The sequence below is a fragment of the Ceratotherium simum genome, chromosome 17 (genome assembly GCF_057802395.1).
Source record: "Ceratotherium simum simum isolate JZ-2026a chromosome 17, ASM5780239v1, whole genome shotgun sequence".
NCBI lineage: Eukaryota > Metazoa > Chordata > Mammalia > Perissodactyla > Rhinocerotidae > Ceratotherium > Ceratotherium simum.
In genome coordinates, this window is record NC_141916.1 from 60642010 (window position 1) to 60661171 (window position 19162).

Below are 19162 nucleotides of genomic sequence, written 5' to 3' on the forward strand. Positions count from 1 at the left end.
GAGAACAGACTCCGGCCGACAGTGTGAATGGATTTAGAAGCAGACTCCTCTCCAGAGCCCCTGGGGAGGAATGCAGCCCCCCCAACACGTTGATTTTGGCTGTGCGACTCGTTGAGCAGAGGCCTCAGCTGAGCCCACCTGGTCTTCTGACCTACAGAAATTGTGAGGAAATAAATTTGTGCTCTATTAGGTTGCTATGTTTGTGGTGATTTGTTACATCAGCAACAGAAAACTAATATAGTATTCAATATTTTAAAAAATAATTTTTTTAATTGGTGCTCAGAAAATCTCTTACTTCTTTGTGATTTTTGTTCCTCGAATGAAATTTAGAGCATGAGTCAAGAAGAGGGCCTGTGAAAAATGAGGCTCAGTTCCACCTACATTTTAGGACAAACTAGGGCCAAACGTCTACTCTTGGTTCTATTTTGTCAGCTCCTGTCCAGGACCCCGATCTGGGCTTTCCTTACACACTCAAGAGAGTGTTCATGAAAGCACGGAAAAATCAAATGCTTAGTTACGCACACTCAGAGGTATCATAGTCCATTATCTGAGCCCAGTGGTTCTCAAAGTATGGACCCTGGACCAGAATCATCAGCATCACCTTTAAACTAGTTAGAAATGCAAAATCTCAGACACTTCCGAGACGTTCTGACTGGAAACTCTGGAGGTGGTGCCCAGGCATCTGCGTTTCACAAGCCCCCCTGATGATTCTGATGCTGCTCAAGGTTGAGAACCATCATGTGTCCCGGCCTGTATAGTATCCTCTTCCTTTAACTGACGAGGGTGACTGATGGCGTTGGTAGAGTGAGAGAGTAGAGGCATTCCAGATGCGGGGAGGGTCCTAGATTTGTCCTAGCAGATCTCCAAGTGGCCACTAAGTCTCAGTGGCCTAAAGTGACAGCAGGGCCTTTGCAGCTGGACAAGCACAAACACAGCGCACCCTGCTAGGTCAGGCCGACACAACAGGCTGCCCTTCCACAGAGGCCAGCTACCACGCCACACGGCAGCCACAGCCTGATAACACGCCGTGGGGACCACACTGGGAGGGGTGCGCACTGTAATGTGGCAGTCCACACCATTCTCAGAAGTGCTTTTCTGTCAGTAAAAGTCTACCCAGGAAACACTACTCCAGATCACAAATAAGGCACGCCTAAGTAAACCAAGAAGGGCCTGCAATTATTAACTGCAAACTGTTTTAAAAAACCTGAAAGGATCTTGTGTGCTTAGTTCAGATCCTATGTGGTTGGGCAAAAGTTGGCAAAGTGTGACACAGAGCTGACCTTGGGAAATAGGCACTCAGGAGAGAAAACAGCTTTCTTGGGTGCCTGTAGGAAAAAAAGGAACAGCGTCTGACAGGCACCCAAGAGAGAACTCTGGGGGTTAACCTGTGGGGGAGTCCACTTCCCCACTGCCCCTGGAGCCCGGGCCTCTCCTTGGATCTCCTAAACAAACAGGCAATCATCACATGGCCTGACCAGGCCTCTGCTCATTAGCTGCCTTTTGGTCTTGTGCCCATTCGAGCCCCCCCGTCTGTCCCCGTGAATTGTTCAGACTCACATCGCCACATGTCCAGCCCAGATGCATCTTCTGGGCTGGTGCCTAGGAGCTTGGCCCCCACCCCTCCCCTGGCCTACCTGGTAGTAGTAACAGCTTGAGCCAGACAGTCCACGGAGGGACCGCCTGGTGCTGTCTACCTGTGCAAAGAGCACCGAGCCCTGGGAGAATGCTCTTAGGAGTCACCTCAACCACAGCGCAGCTTGTGTCTTGTACTTCCTTACAATGCAAGGTGACACATTTCACAGGGCACTTGCAGCAATGTGGGGCAGAGTGTGAGTGAGTGGGAAAGGGCTTGGAGAGGTCAGAGTCAGGGGAAGAATTTGATGGAGACAGAGACCGTTTTTTTTGTTTGTAGGGAGCACCCAAAGGTGTAAATCCAAGACACAGCTGGACTGCAGGACCCCTTTGGGAATTCCCATGCATGTGGACACATGACAACGGGGGATTTCCAGAAAGCCTGGGCACTTTATCTGTGATAGAAGATACTTCCCTTCTGGGGGGTCTCCACTTCTCTATCTGTATTAGCTGCCACAACAAAACACCACAGACTGGTGGTTTAAACAACAGAAATTTATTTTCTCACAGTTCTGGAATCTAAAAGTCCAAGACCAAAGTGTCGGCCAGTCTGGTTTCTTCTGAGGCCTCTCTCCTTGGCTCAGACGGCCACCTTCTCCGTGTCCTCATGTGGTCTTTCTGTGCGTGTGACCCCAGGCTTTGTGTGTCCAAATTTCCTCTTCTTATAAGGACACCAGTCAGGTGGATGAGGGCCCACCCTAACAGTCTCGTTTTAACTTAATCACCTCTTTAACGGCCCTGTCTCCAAGGACAGTCACATCTGAGGTACTGGGGGTTAGAGCTTCAACGTATGAATCTGGGGGGGGGACACAATTTTACCAGTAACACCATCTGAGTAAGGAATACTGACACCAAGCCATTTCACCCGTTGAAGGACGTGACTGTGGAAGAGAAGGCAGAGATGTGTTAAAATCAGCAGATCAAGTTTGGACTTAAGTACCCCCTGCAAAATTTCGGAAAGATCTGTCCTGTCGTTTGTTAATAGGAAAAAATAACTCCCTCAGGTAGAAACCACTTATTGAGGCCTCTCTGTGCTGAGCATAGTGAAGGTGGGGCCACAAAAGCTGAGAGCAAGGCCCCACCGCAATGCAGACGCTGGCTGGTCTAATCAAGAGGTATTTATTAAGTGGTGGAGCTTAGGAAGTATCTGACACACTTGGTCCCAGGCCTGAAGGAGCCTGTAATTCTTGTTGGGGAGGCCAGACAAACTGAGGAAATGACAGGAGCAGCCCCAGGCAATGTGTAAGGGGGTTCTAACTCGTGTGGTCCAGACTTCAACTGCTGCTGGAACTCGGAATGAGGGAGATCAATGAGGTGCAGGGGCGCAAGAGCTAAACCACCCAGACAGGAGCATTCAGGAGTCTGAGCCATTGTTCAGGCTACAGATTGTTCTGTTCAAAACAGTGGAGCCCCAGAAAGCCCCAATCACACAGACAACGCGCGGTCTCCAGAGTTTCATTTCAAGTTTCTCACATCACAAGTCGACGGTGGGTCTTGCTCACCATAGTCCCATCTGCCACCCACACCAAATGTGAACTGAAAGCTCTCTCCACTGATGGCGGAGGGGAAAGGGGCTCCCCATCCCACCCCTGCAGACCCCACCTATGCAGACACACCCGACAGGACCGGGCACGTGTGCTCACCCTGCAGCCCGTTCCCACCGCCCCTCAAACCCCTCAGCCCCCTGGAAGCCCTCTATTGCTGGTCATAATGCCCTCGTTTGTCTAGGAGGCCTGTGGCTACTCATTGACTGCACAGGGTATCAGTTGACAGGATGTGGGCAGGGAGGGAAGGAAGAGGAAAAAGAGGAGGAGCGTACAGAACTAGAGAAAGACAAGCAGAATCAGAGAGAGCCCGAGAGGGGACAGAGAGCACAGGGAACTGAGGACCAAGACAGACTGTCTGGCCTGGCATGCGTTTCTCTCTCCCCTACATTTTTAGGCCCAGGGGTTCAGATCGGCCTGGGAGTGCAGGCAGCTTCCCCGAACTTTCCTCAGCCCCACAGCACCCCTCTGAAAGGCCCCTCTGTTTTACCCCAGTTCACGTGCTGCCTACATCGCTTGGGGAATTCTGCAGCGCCTCCTCGGTTTCCTGGGTGTGCTGGGGCTGCTCTGGATGGGGCCTCCCTCTCCTCTACACACACAGAGTCCACAGGGCAGTGACCCAGCCCTAGTGATGGCCAAAGTGCCTTCATTTCCGGTGATATGCTGGGAATATCTTTCAAACCTGTCTGAACCAAGTAAATTAGAATTCATTTTCACTTAGGAAGTCAGCGAGTGTCCCCGGGCCCTTTTAGGAGCAACATTTGCTGGAGCGGAGTGGAGACGGGTTGTGCCAAGTCAACAGATGGAGGTGAGAGTGCCAGCTTCCCCAGAGCCCGGGACCCCCAAGCCAATGCCCAGCTCCACAGGGCCACTGCTGGAGGTTGAAAACGAACTGGGTGGGGGAGGCTGTAGGGGCACAGCCTCCTCACTGAACTTCTCCCCGTCTCTGGTACATGACTTCCGAAGGATACAAGCAGTTCATCAGAAGCTTGATTCAGCATGAATCTGGCTTTAACGACAGGAACAGAAGGATGCTAATCAACCCTCCTGGAATTCCTAAGAAAAACGAGCCTAAATCTGAGCTTCCCAAGAAACACTCCTTTAGTTTCTCTCTCTCCTTCAGTACATGCACACAGCTCCTGGAAGCCCTGCGAAGTCTCAACGATCTTTGGGCTGAAGATGTGGGTTGAAATTCCTGAGCCCCGTGGACCTCTGAGGTATGGGGGAGAGCCCTCTGTCCACAGGCACACCCGAGCACTAGCCCATGGCATTTTCAGTCCCCTCACTCAATGGCACAGACTGGAGTTTAACCCGTCTCCCAGGAAGGAAGAGGGAGACCCATAGTCCAGGGACTAAATGGGTACATGTGTTTTGTGGCAAGAACCTCTAATAGTAAATATACTGTACTTGAGGATTTACATTGTGCCAGATGCTTTACATGTATTATTTCATTTAATCTTCTAGGTGTTATTATCATACCCATTGCAGAGATGAGGAAAGTGAGTCTCAAGAAGGTAACTCGTCTAGAGAGTTAACTTGCCCAAGGTCACAAGGCTAGTAATTGGGGAAGGTGGAATTCAACTCAGGTGACTCCACGGCCCACCCAACAACTAGGTTTTGCTTCTTCCCTCATAAACTGATGATGTCAATTCTCAGCTGTCAGCAGGGTTGCTGCCTTTACAAAACCAAAACCAGGATAGAAACGCCTTAGGAACAATATTCCAGTCCACAGCAAACCTACAGCCTGCAGCCCCAATTTTTTTTTATACTTTATTGAGGCATATTTTACATATCATATAATTCATTCATTTCAAGTGTACAATTCAATGATTTTTAGTACATTTACTAAGTTAAGTTGCACAACCATTAGCTTAAATACGTGTTAGAACATTTTCATTATTCCAATAACATCCCTTATGTCAAAATCCCACCCACAGATGTGTTTGGTCCAGCATATTTAAAATATTTTTTAAAAACATTTTTTTGCTAGCTTTTTCAAATGAGATAATTTCCCACAAAAATTTAAAATTTTAACTTCTCTTGAAAAATCAGAAGGTTGGGCAAGATTGGACCCTCCTTCATACAAAGCAAAACTAGTAGCTGCCCCTTTCAGACAAACGTATGCTCTCCAGTTCCTCATGAAATCCGGGAGGGGGCCCGGGAGGGGGTCCCAGAACCACGGCCCCAAATGTTTGCCCTACAGCCCCAGACGCCTGGTTCACAGCTCTCCCAGAGGCAGAGCCAGGGGGCTGCTCCGCTGTTACAAAGTTAACTCTTGGTCCTCACCAGAAAGGAGCTGCTCTTACTCGAGGAGCCTTCCCTGAAAACAAAGCCACGGGTCTCGTTTTGAAGCCACGTGATCAGGGTGTATACCTTAGGTGGCAAAGGAAAGCTCACAGTTTGCTTCTTTCCTTGCTCTCTCTTTGGAACCCACCTCTCCCTGCATATAAAGATGGCATTTCTCGAATCTTGCTTTTTGGCTTACCTTCGCTGGACTCAGTGCAGACACGTTTCTCCTCAGGGAGCTCCTGATAGAGTTCATCAGAGGGTGACTTTCTTTAGTTACTAAGGTAGAGGTTGCTGGTTGTCCACCCAACTCCTCCTTTGTTCCTGATTATTTTGTTTGGAGTGGCAATATTTTCAGGGAAGGTGGACCCAGCCCTAGAGAGTGAACTGTGATTGGTCTGACCCATGCTGGGGACCCAGGCTTCTTTGACAGTTATTGGAGTAGGCATATGATCTGCTCTAGCAGAAGCATAAGAGGACATTGACTTTGGCTGGGGACCTTTGGAGCAAATTCCCCTTTGCCGTCTTTGTTGATTGTCACAATGGTGTGTAACACTTGGCGCTGCAGCAGCCACCTTGTGATCATGAAGGCAAAGCCAAGAGAATCATGGAGAAGCTGAAACAGAGCCTTAACATTGTTGAGCTGCCAGATCTTGCAGACATCTCCTTCTGGACTTCCTGTTATATGAGATAAGATGTGCCTTGATTGTTTAGGCCACTACTAGTTATGCATTCTGTCATTTAAATCCTCACTAGAGTGTGACATTCTAATCATGAGTCCAGTTGCCAACACTAGGATGCTTCCCTGGTTTCCATCATTCGCTCAAATCGTTAACCATATTTTGGGGTGGGTTTCTCATGTATAAAGCTACATTCAACCATTTTATGTTGGTGTTTATTGTTTTTAAATCTCAAGAGGTGAGTTTTTCCTGATCTTAACTCCAGAGTTTATGTGCAAATGATATGCCCTAAAAGCTGTATTACACAAGGCTGCAAGTTACCTGAGGAAACCGACGACCAGCGTGCAGGCCCTGCCATAGCAGGCATAGGGCCACCAGCAAGCCCGGGCTAAATTAACAAGCGGGCAGAGGGGTCACCTTGCATAACCACAGACTGGTCGCCAGCTCTCAAGACCTGTGAAATGGCTTTGTTTACTGCCAGCCCCCACGCCTTGGCTTGTTTTAATTAGAGAATTAATAGTCCCTTATGTCAGGACGGCTACGGCTACTTCAAGCCTCACCCCACCCCAACACCTGGGGGAATAGTACTCGGTCACCCTATTGTTTGAAGGATGAGACAGCAGCCCTGAGTACTGGCCGTAGGCCCATCGCTGCGCCCAGAGCTCTATTCACAACGTTAGCTTCCATCTACCGAGCACCCGCATATGCCAGGTATCTCTAGTCCGTTAGTGCTAATCCCTAAAACTACTCTAAGTAGGATAATTACAGTACTCATTTCACAGACAGGGAAACCAAGGCTCAAGGAGTTCAAATGACTTGCCCAAGATCACAAAGCTGAAAAATTGCAGCACTCAGTCTGACTCTCTCCAAATCTGCCCTTTTTCCTTACACCATGTTGCAACACTGCCACTCAGATCCAGGACAGGGGGGCCAGAGCTGTCACCAAATTCCTGGAAGGGGCCTTGGGCTGCAGCTCATGGCTCCCTAGACAGCTGCTTTCTGTCAGTGGAGTTCCCGTGCCAGGGTCCTAAGCCTGAACACACTTCTTTATTTTTTTTTTATAATTTTTATTTATTTATTTTTTTCTCCCCCAAAGCCCCAGTAGATAGTTGTATGTCATAGTTGCACATCCTTCTAGTTGCTGTATGTGGGACGCGGCCTCAGCATGGCCTGAGAAGCGGTGCGTCAGTGCGCGCCTGGGATCAGAACCCGGGCCGCCAGCAGCGGAGCACTCGCACTTAACTGCCAAGCCACGGGGCCGGCCCTGAACACACTTCTTAAGCCCCAGTTGGTAAAGGAAGACCCTTCTTTGGCACACATTCTGAGATGTGTCACAGGAACCTGTCGAGGGAAGGCCCAGTCTCCTCCCAGCCCACGTTCTGCCACCTTCTCGTCTGTCCTCCTGAGGATAGCCTCCATTATTGAGACAGAACCAGAGGCAATACCTAGGCTGTGTTCTTGCCAAGAAGTTACAAGCAGAATCTAATCAAGCCTTCTAGACCTAACTTTCAGTTTACGTGAAACGTACGATAAATGGACAAGTTAAATGACACAATGGGGAAATAATTTGACAAATTCCCAATATGGAATACTATACAAGATATCTGTCTCTTCAAGAGTCAAAAACTATAAAAGGAGAAGCGATTGTTCTGGATTAAAATAGATTTGAGAGAAATTACAACAAAATGCAAGGCATGATCCTTGATCAGGTCCTGGGTTCAAGAAACCAGCTTCGAAAGATATTTGGGGGCAAATGGGAAAACTTGAATATGGCCTGGTTATTAGATTAAATTAGATAATTATTTTCATTTTGTTAGCTGTGACAATGGTTTGTGATTATATAGGACAATATCCTTACTTTCTAGAGATGTATTTGAAGGAAAAGAGTCACTATACTTGTAATTTGCTTTAAAATGATTCAGAAATATATAGATGATAGATAGATGGGTAGGTAGGTAGATAGATAGATGATAGATAGATAGAGTGAGCAAATATGGCAAAAGGTTAACCATTGTTGAATCTAGGTGGCAGATATATAAATATTCCTTGCACTATTCCTTCTACTTTTCTACATGTGTTTGTAACATAATAAAAATGGGAAAAAAAAAAACTTTTCATAATGAAAAGTTGACAAACTAAATGAAGATAACTGTAGGATGGAGACATGAAGCTGGGGCCTCTGTTGGTCAAGTGTTGCCTATCTGGCACCCTCTCTTGGTGTTCTACCCAGCTGTTGGGCCCCCTGCTGTTTCAGCCTAGATTCTTTGAGGCTTGAATGAGCTTAGAGACTGCTGAGCCCCTAGAACCACTCCAGGAAGCATTAGTCCTGGGGCTGGACAACCCAGGCAGGACTCCTGACTGGCCTCTTGGCGATGAGATGAAGATAAACGTCTCTCCCAAAGGCGGCCCCTGGGAGAGGCAGGCCCTACACAGGAAAGCAAGAGCCACCCCCCTCCCCCATCCCCTGCCCCCGCCTCAGGCATTCATCCCAGTGTGAGGATGAACAGAGTTAATAGCACAGTAAGACATAACTGTATCAATCAACACGCTGTACACCTTAAACTTACACAATGTTATGCATAATTGTATCTCAATAAAGCTAGAAAAAATAAATAGCACAGTAAGATAATCAGCACCAAGGCTGGGCCCTGAAGTTAGAACCATTTACAGAATAGAAAGTCATTCCTGGCTACAAAGATCAAAAATGAGGTTGATGCTCCCCAAGTCAATCGACAGACATAGCACAATGTCCATAAAACATCAGTGAACAACTCTATGGAACTTGACAAAACTATCGCATAACTCATGTGGAAAAGGAAGTGGGCCAAACATACAGACTTGAAGAATATTTCTGGAGACTGTAAGCTCCTTGAGGAGAAGAACCACGCCCGGCTTGTCTACCTCCACACCAAAACCCCTGCCACCACCAGAGGGGCTTGCACACAATAAGTATTCAAAATTTTTGAAAAAATTGATTAAAATAAGCAAACAACAAAGGCAATCCCAGAACCCTCACTCCTTGCACTGACCAGACAACCCTGTATTGTCATCCCTCTGAGGCAGAGGGTCATCAGGGCTGACCACTCGCCAGCAGCACAGAGAATCGAGGGACACAAAGCCCTCAAAAGCCAGACTCCAACAGGTTGGGCAACCAGATTCATCGGTGCTGGATTTCCTCATAACGTGGTGCAAATGGCTAGAGAAGGGACTGTGGGGACTTGACCTTTGGGCACTGATGGCATCACAGACGCTGAGGCACACACCATCCACAACTGAGGGGTCAGCCACGGCCTTTCTTGATGTCTCTCTAGAATGCCAGCCCTGGCCTTGGACTTAAGGAGACACAGCCTCAAATACTGGCTCCATCAAACACTCATTGAGCTCTGAGCACAAATTTCCTCATCTAAAATGGATATTTTAGGGGCCAGCCCGGTGGTGCAAGTGGTTGGGTACGCGCACTCCTCTGCAGCGGCCCAGGGTTCGCTGGTTCGGATCCCGGGCGTGCACTGACGCACCGCTTGTCAGGCCATGCTGTGGCGGCATCCCATATAAAGTAGAGGAAGATGGGCATGGTTGTTAGCCCAGGGCCAGTCTTCCTCAGCAAAAAGAGGAGGATTGGCAGATGTTAGCTCAGGGCCAATCTTCCTCACCAAAAAATAAATACATAAATAAAAAATAAAAAAAATAAAATGGATATTTTAATAATACCTCTCTCATAAAAGAATCCAACAAGATAATATATGCCAAAATGCTTGGTCCGTATAGCCGGCACTCAGTGAACAACAGCTGGTATTACCGTTATGATCACGAATGCAGTTGACAAAGTACTTCAAAGTACAATCTACCTGAATAAATTGCCCATGGCCAGTTTTCTTAAATATAAGGAAGAAATTCCACTATCACTTTTAAAATAATTTATCAGTCAACTGAATGATTTCTTTCCCATGTTCTTTAAGGATGTAGGGAGTAAAGGGAGATGCATGACAGAACTGCCCTCCAGTGGTTTCGTATGTGAGCTCTGGCTCACCAGCAGTCAGCAGACTCTGCTAGGACCGGGACCAGGTCACGTATGTCCTCTTTACTCCTTTGGGTCCGGCAGTGTCGCTCACAGAGTAAGTGCTCAAGACACATTTGGTAAATTGAGTGGAATCCATCTGAAGCCCAAGAGTGCCACCCTGACTTACGTAAAGTGGGCTCGGGAACCTCCTCGGGAGGGGAAGGTGCACATGGTGCAGGAGGTCTGGCAGAGGGCCACTGACTCCATAGAAAGCTATGCAGGAAATGCTCACAAGGGTAGTATCCTGGCTCTTCTGCCCTTTGGAACCCCTGACCTAAGCGGGAAACTTCCAGAGCTTTGTCGTGATGCAAGTTTTAACTGGGGCTAGAGCCAGCACATCTGGCTTCAGGACAGCAGGGAGTCATGGAGCTGGCTGTGTTACCCCTACGCAGTGATCTTATGGGGCTACCTGGTCTCTGGAGAAGGAAATGGGCTGCAGACAAAGAAACTAGCATTCTAAACACAACAAAATCTGTAAACCCTGAGATCTGAGCCTCCAGTCCTGCATTTTACCCAGAAAGGCCCAGAGAGGGGAAGTGTCCGGCCCAGGACCACCTAGTTAGTAGCAAAGCAGGTACTAACTAGAAGCTGAGACTGCTAACTGCACACGCCAGCGTTTTCCACCCTAGCTGGCCTCTCCCAGGAGACAGCCCTGGGCCTCGTGACCCACGGACGGACAGACAGCCGCACTATGCCTCACTCTTCTCCTTTCCCCAAACCTCTCAGTCAGCCTACCACAGGCTTTTCCATCCTTCCCATCCGTGGACGCCGCACAGGCCGAGGGGCATTGTGCTCAGAGAGCAGCGAGCTGGGACCTGTGTTCTTCCTGAGTGGTTGGTTTGGGGCTGCTCAAAGGAGCCGGCGGCCACTAACTGCATCAGAGACCTAAGCAAAAGGCATTTGCTTTTCTTACACTGTCCCCAGCCACCAGGCCCAGTGCCAGAGAAGCAGACCCCTTGTCAACAGAGACGCCCTTGCTTTGTGCACCGAGGGGGAGGCAGAAAAAGTCCCTTGGCATCAGACTCGCCTCCGGGGCAGGAGGGTGGCAGAATCACCTACGGAAGTTCCAGCAAATGTTCTCATTTAAACAAACAAACGACACGGAGAAAATAATAAGACAGAGAACAAGCCAAGGGAGAAAAAAACAAGCAAACTCTTGAAATTGCACTGTAATTAAAGCATAACTGCTTTCCAGATTTTCATGTGCTGAAAGGGGTGGGGTGTTTATTAACCTGGTCGAAAGACATTAGGACAAATTAAGCCGCAGCCCAGCCTTGCCTGCAGATAATGGAGCATGCAAACGAGACACACGCACTGGGGCGTGCAGGGAACCAACAAGGATCGTTGCCCAGACATGGGCAGCTGCAGAGGGAAATCCGAACTGGGCTGCCGGGAAGGGGAAGGAGACACTGGGGAGAACGGACAGGGGTGGGGCAGCTAGCCTGTTCCCACTGGCGATAGTTTTCGTTGCTTTGGTCTGTGCGGACACCAAGGCTAGGAGCTAGCTAGTCTGGCCCCCAAGGGCTGTGTCAGTTCACACACGGGAGCACACCAGACTGAGGCCCGGGGACATTTGTGTGTTTGCACCAGGAATAACCCCAGGGGGATGCCCACCCGAGCACAGCCATTGCGCCAAGGCGAGGAGGCCACGCCGCATGTTTGCATAGCAGAAACTAGCATACGGCCCCCGAAAGAAACCCTTCCGAGTAGGGGAGGGAGGGCTATCCCCCTGTGAATCACTCTCTGGTGGTTTTGCTTTGCTTGCAGAACCTGTGGCTAAGGCAGAAGGACGAAGAGGGCCCCTGGCCGGGTTGCTTTTTCTCCTCCCAGCTGCTTCTGTCTCTCTCACAGGCTCCTGGACACAAAACAGCTGAGCAGATAAACAAGTCACCACCTGCTCCCTCCTCCCCCGTGACACCGCCCCTGTCCCCAAGTCCCACCCTTCTTCCTTGCACACTCTTTCTCTCCATTCCTCCCTGAAGCCAAACTTCCCAGCAGCAGCAGCTGCAGCCGCCTCTCTCGCCTCCTGTGCCTGCCCCCCAGCACCCCCCGGCACCCCCTCACCGCAGCCCCCCTAGCCCTGCTCCCCACCAATGGCAGATGAGGAACATGTGTACAGAGCCCTCAGCTCTCCCTCCTCCTGGAGCCATTTCAAACAAAACAGTTGTGCTTTCTGAAAGTGATCGCACAGCTCTGGGGTCCCCAAGGAAAATGAGTTTATGGCATCCGCAGCCCTGGAGCCAGTGAGTGTCTGGCCACTTGGCCCAGAGCCCCTCTGCCAGGCACCGGCAAGCTGGAAGGAAGGGGTTAATCGGAGCAGAAGCTGGGAGGGACCCAGCTCCATTCCAGACTGAGGGCAAATGATCCCTGGGACCAGGGCAGCAGGAAGCAGCTCAGAGGCCAGGGGGCCAAGGCCCAGTTTAAACCCTGAATAAAGGGCACCTTTCTAGTAGCACATGTGCACGTGTGCGCGGGCACACACACAGACACACACGGTATGCTCTTATTAACAAAATAAAGGTTGTCACAACAGACTCTGGGTTGGGTAGTCAGAAGCTCTGAGGTGGTGCTCTTTAATAAGTCCCCAGGGCCAATGGTTGGCATTACTGAGGGCCTCTGTCAGGGGCGAGACAGGAGAGGAACCCCAGAGTGCCTCCTCCCAGGGAAGGGAGGTGTGTGCCACTGGCTGGGTGGTGGAGATCCCCCAGAGGCTTCTTTGGTTATTTGGAGTTTAAATTTGGGTTACTATTGACTCACCTGAGTTCCGAGAAGCTTAAGTAAGACAGTGTAACTAGGAAGACAGGGTACTAGCCTATCTTTATCCCCAAGCTTCCGTATTTCCTCAGAACTCTATCTTTACTGTTTTATGGACAAGGCAGGAGATGGATTTGGTGTTTGAGGAAAACAAATCTGCCTTCCGTTTCCCGACTGTTTCAAATCTGTCTGCACAGCCCCACACTGTTTTGTGGAAAGTAGCCGGAGCACTGGACTGGACAGCTCGGGGCTGGGTTTGAGACAGCGAACGCCTGTGTGACCTTGGACAAGCTACATAACTTCTCCGTGCCTTAGTTTTCTCGTTGGTAAAATGGAAATAACATCTACCCCACAAATTTAACTACTCTTTCTTTTTCAGTTGAAGTTGAGTGACAAGTGACATACATGAAACAACAAGCATTCTGCTGCCTGGTGCTCAATAAAATAGTTTTCTTTTTTCCTCTGTATTTTGTGGGAGGGAAAATGGACAGTGGAAGTGGCAGGAGAAAAGGTTGCCCAACCCAATGACTCTGAGGAGGTACATGCCGACCCACTGGATGGGGGAGGGAGGAGGAGGCAGTGAAACTCCTCCAGGAGGAATCAGTGGACAGGAGTTCTCCCCCCTTCTGCTTGTATAGCAGGGTGTCTCATCCTCAGCACTACTGACATTTGGGGCCAAATAGTTCTTTGTCATGGGGCCCATCCTGTGCATTAAAGGATTTTTAGCAGTATCCCTGGCCTCTACCCCATAAATGGCAGTGGCACCCTTTCCCAGGGTTATGACAATCAAAATGTCCCTAGACACTGCCAAATGTCCCCCCTGGAGGCAGAACAACCCCTGGCTGAGAACCACTGCTGTGAGCTGGGAGCAACACTTCCTCTAGGAGCCTGAACAGAGGCTGTGCCCACAGCAGGGAGTCAGTAATTGATGAAGGATGGATATTCACCAATACCTTTCTTTTAAGCAAGAGAGACTCTCACAACCTGAGAAGGAAGGTATGGCCTTGGAGGAGGTGAAGAGTGGCTGCTACGGTGGGGGTGGGAGGGGTGAGGGAGAAGCAGTGCCCACTGTAGAGCAGGCTGGAAGGAGAGCCCGGCCGGCGCCCACCACCACGCCGCCAGGGGCACTGCCGTGGCAGAAGGTCCCCACTGCTGGACTTTTGTCTCACCTTGTTTGCAGAATTGAGGTGAATTTTTGAATCAAGTTGGAAACTGATCCAGTGTGGGGTCAGCTCTGCCACTAATGAGCTGAACGACCCTAGACAGGACGCTTCACCTCTCTGCAACTGTTTCTTCGGCTGTGAAATGTGGTGGTCGGAGTTGATGAGTTCTCACGTCCCTTCTAGCTGTAAGTTCTAAGGCCTACGGACACCACAGATGTGACTCAACCACTGGCTGATGAGGGTGTCATCAAGTCCCATCTCACCACGCTGCCGCCCGTGGTGTCATTCTCCATGCATCTTCGTTAAGAGCTATCGTTGCCAAAAAATATTTCACAAGTGCCTACTACATGGAAAGCACTGTGCGGGCCACTGTGGAAATAGAAAGACTTTCCCCACTTTCCTTCAAGGGCTCACAATCTAGTTAAACAGAAAAATAATTCCAATAAGAGGCCATACCTGGAAAACGCCGCACACCCTCCAATGGCTGCGAAGTCAGGCCGACCTGAGGCCGAAGGCGGCTCCACCACCGCGGGCCCTCGCGCACTCACGGGATCTCAGCCTTTTCATCTGTAACATAGGCATAGTAATAGCGCCCGTGTCACAAGGTAACTGTAAGAGTTAAATGAGATAATACATGTGAGACAATTAGCATGGTGTTGGCACATAATTAAGTGCAAAAAAATTGTTAGCAGCAAATATCTATTGGGTCTTCTACACTAGGCATTGTGCTAGGCCCTGGGAACAGAGATAAGGGAGAGGCTCCTGCTCTGGAGAAGATCATCAGATGGTGAGGAAAGGAACGAGGACCCACTTCAGGGCCCGGAGAGAGCTGTGACAGGGCCGAGGAGGAGGGGCACGGACACAGGGAAGGCATCTGGCCCCAGCCACAAGACAGCGAGCAGAGTAATGTCTGTGCTGGACCTTGACCATGGCCAGTGGCCTTCACAAGGTCAAGGAGGCAGAGCCACCTAAGAAGCAAAGGAGCTGTGCGCTCGCGCTTCTGCGGAGCTGACGGCGCTTGGGCAAGGCTGAGTGTGTAAGAAGTGAGCCTGCATGTCAGTTCCTATGAGAAGGGACCCGCACAAGAAACGCTTCTTTTTTATCAGACACACTCTTTCCCTTTTGACACAACCACCAGGCAACTCAGAGACAATTTTTAGGCTCAGATGTTACAGCATTTCCCTGAATCTAGGTTTTCTGATGTAATTATTCTCTTGCTCAGCAACCTTTACAGCCTGGACCTCAACCGTTAATCTGGTTTGGGGTTTTATGGCATGGTGCCGTTAATTATCAATGGCCTTGAATCCTTTTTGAATACAGATGGCGTGTAAACAAATAAATACACGAACTATAAAACACAAGCGTGTGATGAGAATGAAGTCAGACTTGTAGGGGAGCCCCACCAGGGCAGAGACGGTTGGCCTTGTCGGCAGCAGTACCCCGGGCCCAGGCTGGTGCCTGGCCCACTCCGGGAGCTCAACAAACGCTGCTGACTCCCAGTGACGCCGGGGAAGATTTACCTGGAGGAGGCCTTCTCCAGAAGGCCACACCAGGATGGACTGCAGGAGCATTCACTGGCCCTATCACACATTTGGACTCCATACTTGATTTCTCCGTACATCGTTCCTAATTGCGCTGGAAGCCCGGCTGTCCCAGCCAGATGGCAGACTATACCTCCAGGACAGGTGCTTTGCCATATAAGCCACGTACATCTCCCAGAACTGCACCTGGCACAGAGCTCGTCCCCTCAGCCTTCCCAGATTTCTATGGCTTTAGACTAATAAATGCCCGCAATTCTTCGTAGTGCAACAAGGATGAACAGCCCTGACCTTCCAGTCAGGCTGGAATCCTTTTCCTCTCTGACCACACATTTGACCAGATAGGACAGCATCTCTTTCATTCATCCCGTTAGTCAGTGAATGTCTGCTGAATGAAAGAAAGCAAGAACTGCTTCTTACTGGTCCATGCTGAAGGCTTTTGGGCACATTTTTCTCAACAGCATTATTTGGCCTCTTCACACAAAAGGCAGGGAAGGCGAGAAGGAGCTCCCAGCCTTCTCGAAAAGGGACAGAGGCTCCGGAGAAGCACAGGTGGGGATGGCAGACAGGCCTCGAAAGCTGCCGCTGCTGCCATTGTCCGCACTGGGTGGACCTTCTCATCAGGAGTCAGCGTCAGGCCAGGGGCAGGGCGGTGACACAGGGAGCACTCCCGTTCTGCCAGTGGTCGGTGCTTCCTGCTGGCCCTGATCCTGAATGGTGTCTCACACACTTTCCTTCCTGCCGTCCTCCTTCCTTCTTTTTCTTTCTCTCCCTGCCTCTCTCAGTGAAAGGACTCCCTTGACAAGAGTATCAGGTTTCAGTTGTCTGTGTCCTGGGAAATTACCAGATCCTTTCTCTTCTCTCTTTTTAACCAGGATTACACATTCAGGGTGAGCTGGCTCCCCAGGCCTGCCCAGCTGCTGCAGGGCTGGAGGACGCCAGAGGCTTCTGAGCTCGGCTGCCCAGCCAGAGGGTAAGGAGGGTCACGGAGTGGAAACTTCCAGGCCTGCTCTCCCCTTTTCTGAACTCCAGGGAGCCTCCCCGAGGAATTCTGAAGCCCAGGCCTTCCTTGCAGAGGCGGGGCAGCTCAGACATGCCCTCCCTGGTCAGGCGTCTGGCCGCCCAGTCTCCTTCTACTCCATGGACAGCTACAGCAAGGGAGAAAGTGGGAAATCCAGGGTGATTTGTGATTGGACTGTTCTCTATTAGAGAAACACTTCCCAATATATACATATATCAAATCAGTATGTTATACACCTTAAACTTAGACAATGTCATATATCAAATGTATCTCAATACAACTGGGGAAAAAAGAAACAGGAGGCCGAGAGAGTAGATGGGAGGATGAGAACAGCAGGGGGAACGAGCGCAGGGAGAGGAGAAAGAAAGGAGGAATCCCCAGAAATTCCCCATGGCCCTGGGCTCTGACCACCAAGAGTGCAACGGAGGAAACGGGGCTCTGAGAACATGGCCCCAAACAGGTCTTAGAAAAGATCCAAATATTGGTTATAGGGGTGTGGGTGACTGAGCCTTCCCATCACCCGTAGTGTTGACTGGATACAGCTCTGCTTTACAGCATAATAGGGGCAAATTGTCCCTCAGTGTAAAAGTGCTCGTTGGGTCCCCTAATTTGACAGGCCTGGGGAGTGCGGCCCAGTTTTGGCCTTTCCCACCACTCACGGACAAGCGGAGGTTGTGGGCTCATAACATATCGGAAGCTAGCGTCACCAACACCGCAGTTTTACAGTGGGAAAATGATGGCTGAGAGGTCCAGTGATGGCCCGAGTCCAGTCAGGCATGCGGTGATGGAAGCAGCTCCAGAACCCGGGCCCTGGCTCAGTGCTCCTCCCCATACACAGTGGGGCTGGCCTCCTAACGAATGAGTGCAGAGTGATTTAAAGCAAACAGACAAAACAGACACAGGTGCAAAAGCAAAAGGTGAATCCACACAGAGGCTGTGGTTGTGGAGTTGGGGCGGGTTCTGAGTTCTTGGGGAGGAGGTTACGGGTGGTAGGAGTCAACTTGGGGCCCTGGAATGGCTCTGAAAAGGCAGGCCTGGTGTCAGCCTTCCCCTCTCCCCTAGGCTCCTGCCTGAGAGCTCCTCCGGCCCACTCCTGGCTATTGGGGCACCTGTATTTTTCAGGACACAATTTTTAGCCTTAAAAAAAGACGTTAAAAGAGGACCAAAGGGGAGTCAGGATGGGTTTCCAGCTCAGATTTCCTTACTCTCAGCCAACGGCCAGACGGGGTCTCAGGATACTGCCCATGGTGCACAGTCCTATCATCCAAATGAAACATAAAACCCAAGCCTGGGGAGTCACACATGGTCACCAAGGACTCCCCAGCCTGGGACTAAGCCAAGGGCATTAGCCCTGGTGGCTCGTGACTGCTCTACAGTTCGATCAGTCCTTCCTCCAGACCCACAGCACCACCCCACCTATGCCCTCTCAGGACCCTCCAGCCAGGCCCGCTCAAGACGCAACCCCCTCTGTGCTTACCTCGGGCTCACTCTGCTGAGGAAACAGCATGCCACTTCCCAGGGTTATGAGAAATAACTTTCCTAACAGTGTCACCAGCTGCAGACGCCCCCATCATAAACTGTCCCAGCTCTGAGCTGCCTAGGGCTTTCATCCCCTCCCTCCTGGCTACTCATTACCCAGCTTAATTAGGCCAGGAAATGCTCTCGCAGAGGACACTCTCGGCAGGAGGCGAGGCTGGAGGAGAGACTCGCAGCAGCTCCACTTCCTGCGGCTTGAGACGGGGGGCTGGGGAGCCGGGAGAGGGACCGCTGGAGACGGCAGCGCTGCGTCCTCCCGTGAACAGCTGCTGGGAAAGAGGCAGAGATGCGCACATTTGCTCCCCAGGCCCTCCAGGGAGCTGAGGGCTGCACTTGTTTACAGGAACAGCCCCGGATCTGAAGGCCTGGAAGTGCCTCCCACCCCAAACTCCCCCTCCCACCTCAATTAGCCAGCCTCACCACCCACCCGCCTCACGCTTTCCTCGGGAAATGGTCGCACCCTCAGCAACCACTTACAGTCTGTCAGCCAGTCCCTGACATAATCACAGCCAAAGACACAGCCGGAGCCTGCCTCCCATTTTCAGCTAGCCCCCGACCTTCACCCTGAACTGCTTTGGTCGTCTGTGTGGCCAGCTGTGCCTCCCAAGAAAGAGAGAACCAAGGTTCTTCTGAGGTTGAACACAGGGCTGGGTTTGCCTGCTACAGAGCTGTGTGTGCACCACCCATTTTTGGAGCTTTCTGCAGCAGTGGTGGTGGAGAGCAGAGCAGCACGGTCTGGGGGGAATAGCGTGGGGTTTAGAGTCTATAGTCCAGCTCTGCTGTGGACTAATCCTGTGACCGTGGATAAGCTATTTCGTCTTTCTGAGCCGCAGTTTCCTTAGCTGCAAAAATAGAGATAGTAATAGCAACCCCTTGGGAGGTTGAGACAAACTACTCTATCCTCAGACCAGACACAGGCCACCAGTCAGGACGAGGCAGCCGGCATCCCCC

At 50.6% G+C, this 19162-nt stretch overlaps 1 long non-coding RNA gene across 1 annotated transcript; it reads right to left on the minus strand.

The window, feature by feature from the left end:
- Positions 1 to 2113: 2113 nt before the first annotated feature.
- Positions 2114 to 18450, minus strand: LOC147914843 (uncharacterized). Its single transcript, XR_015554904.1, has 3 exons — positions 18153 to 18450; positions 14573 to 14725; positions 2114 to 2513 (listed from the first exon to the last, which is right to left on the minus strand). It is a non-coding gene; the product is annotated as an uncharacterized LOC147914843 (long non-coding RNA).
- Between the last annotated feature and the right edge of the window lie 712 nt (positions 18451 to 19162).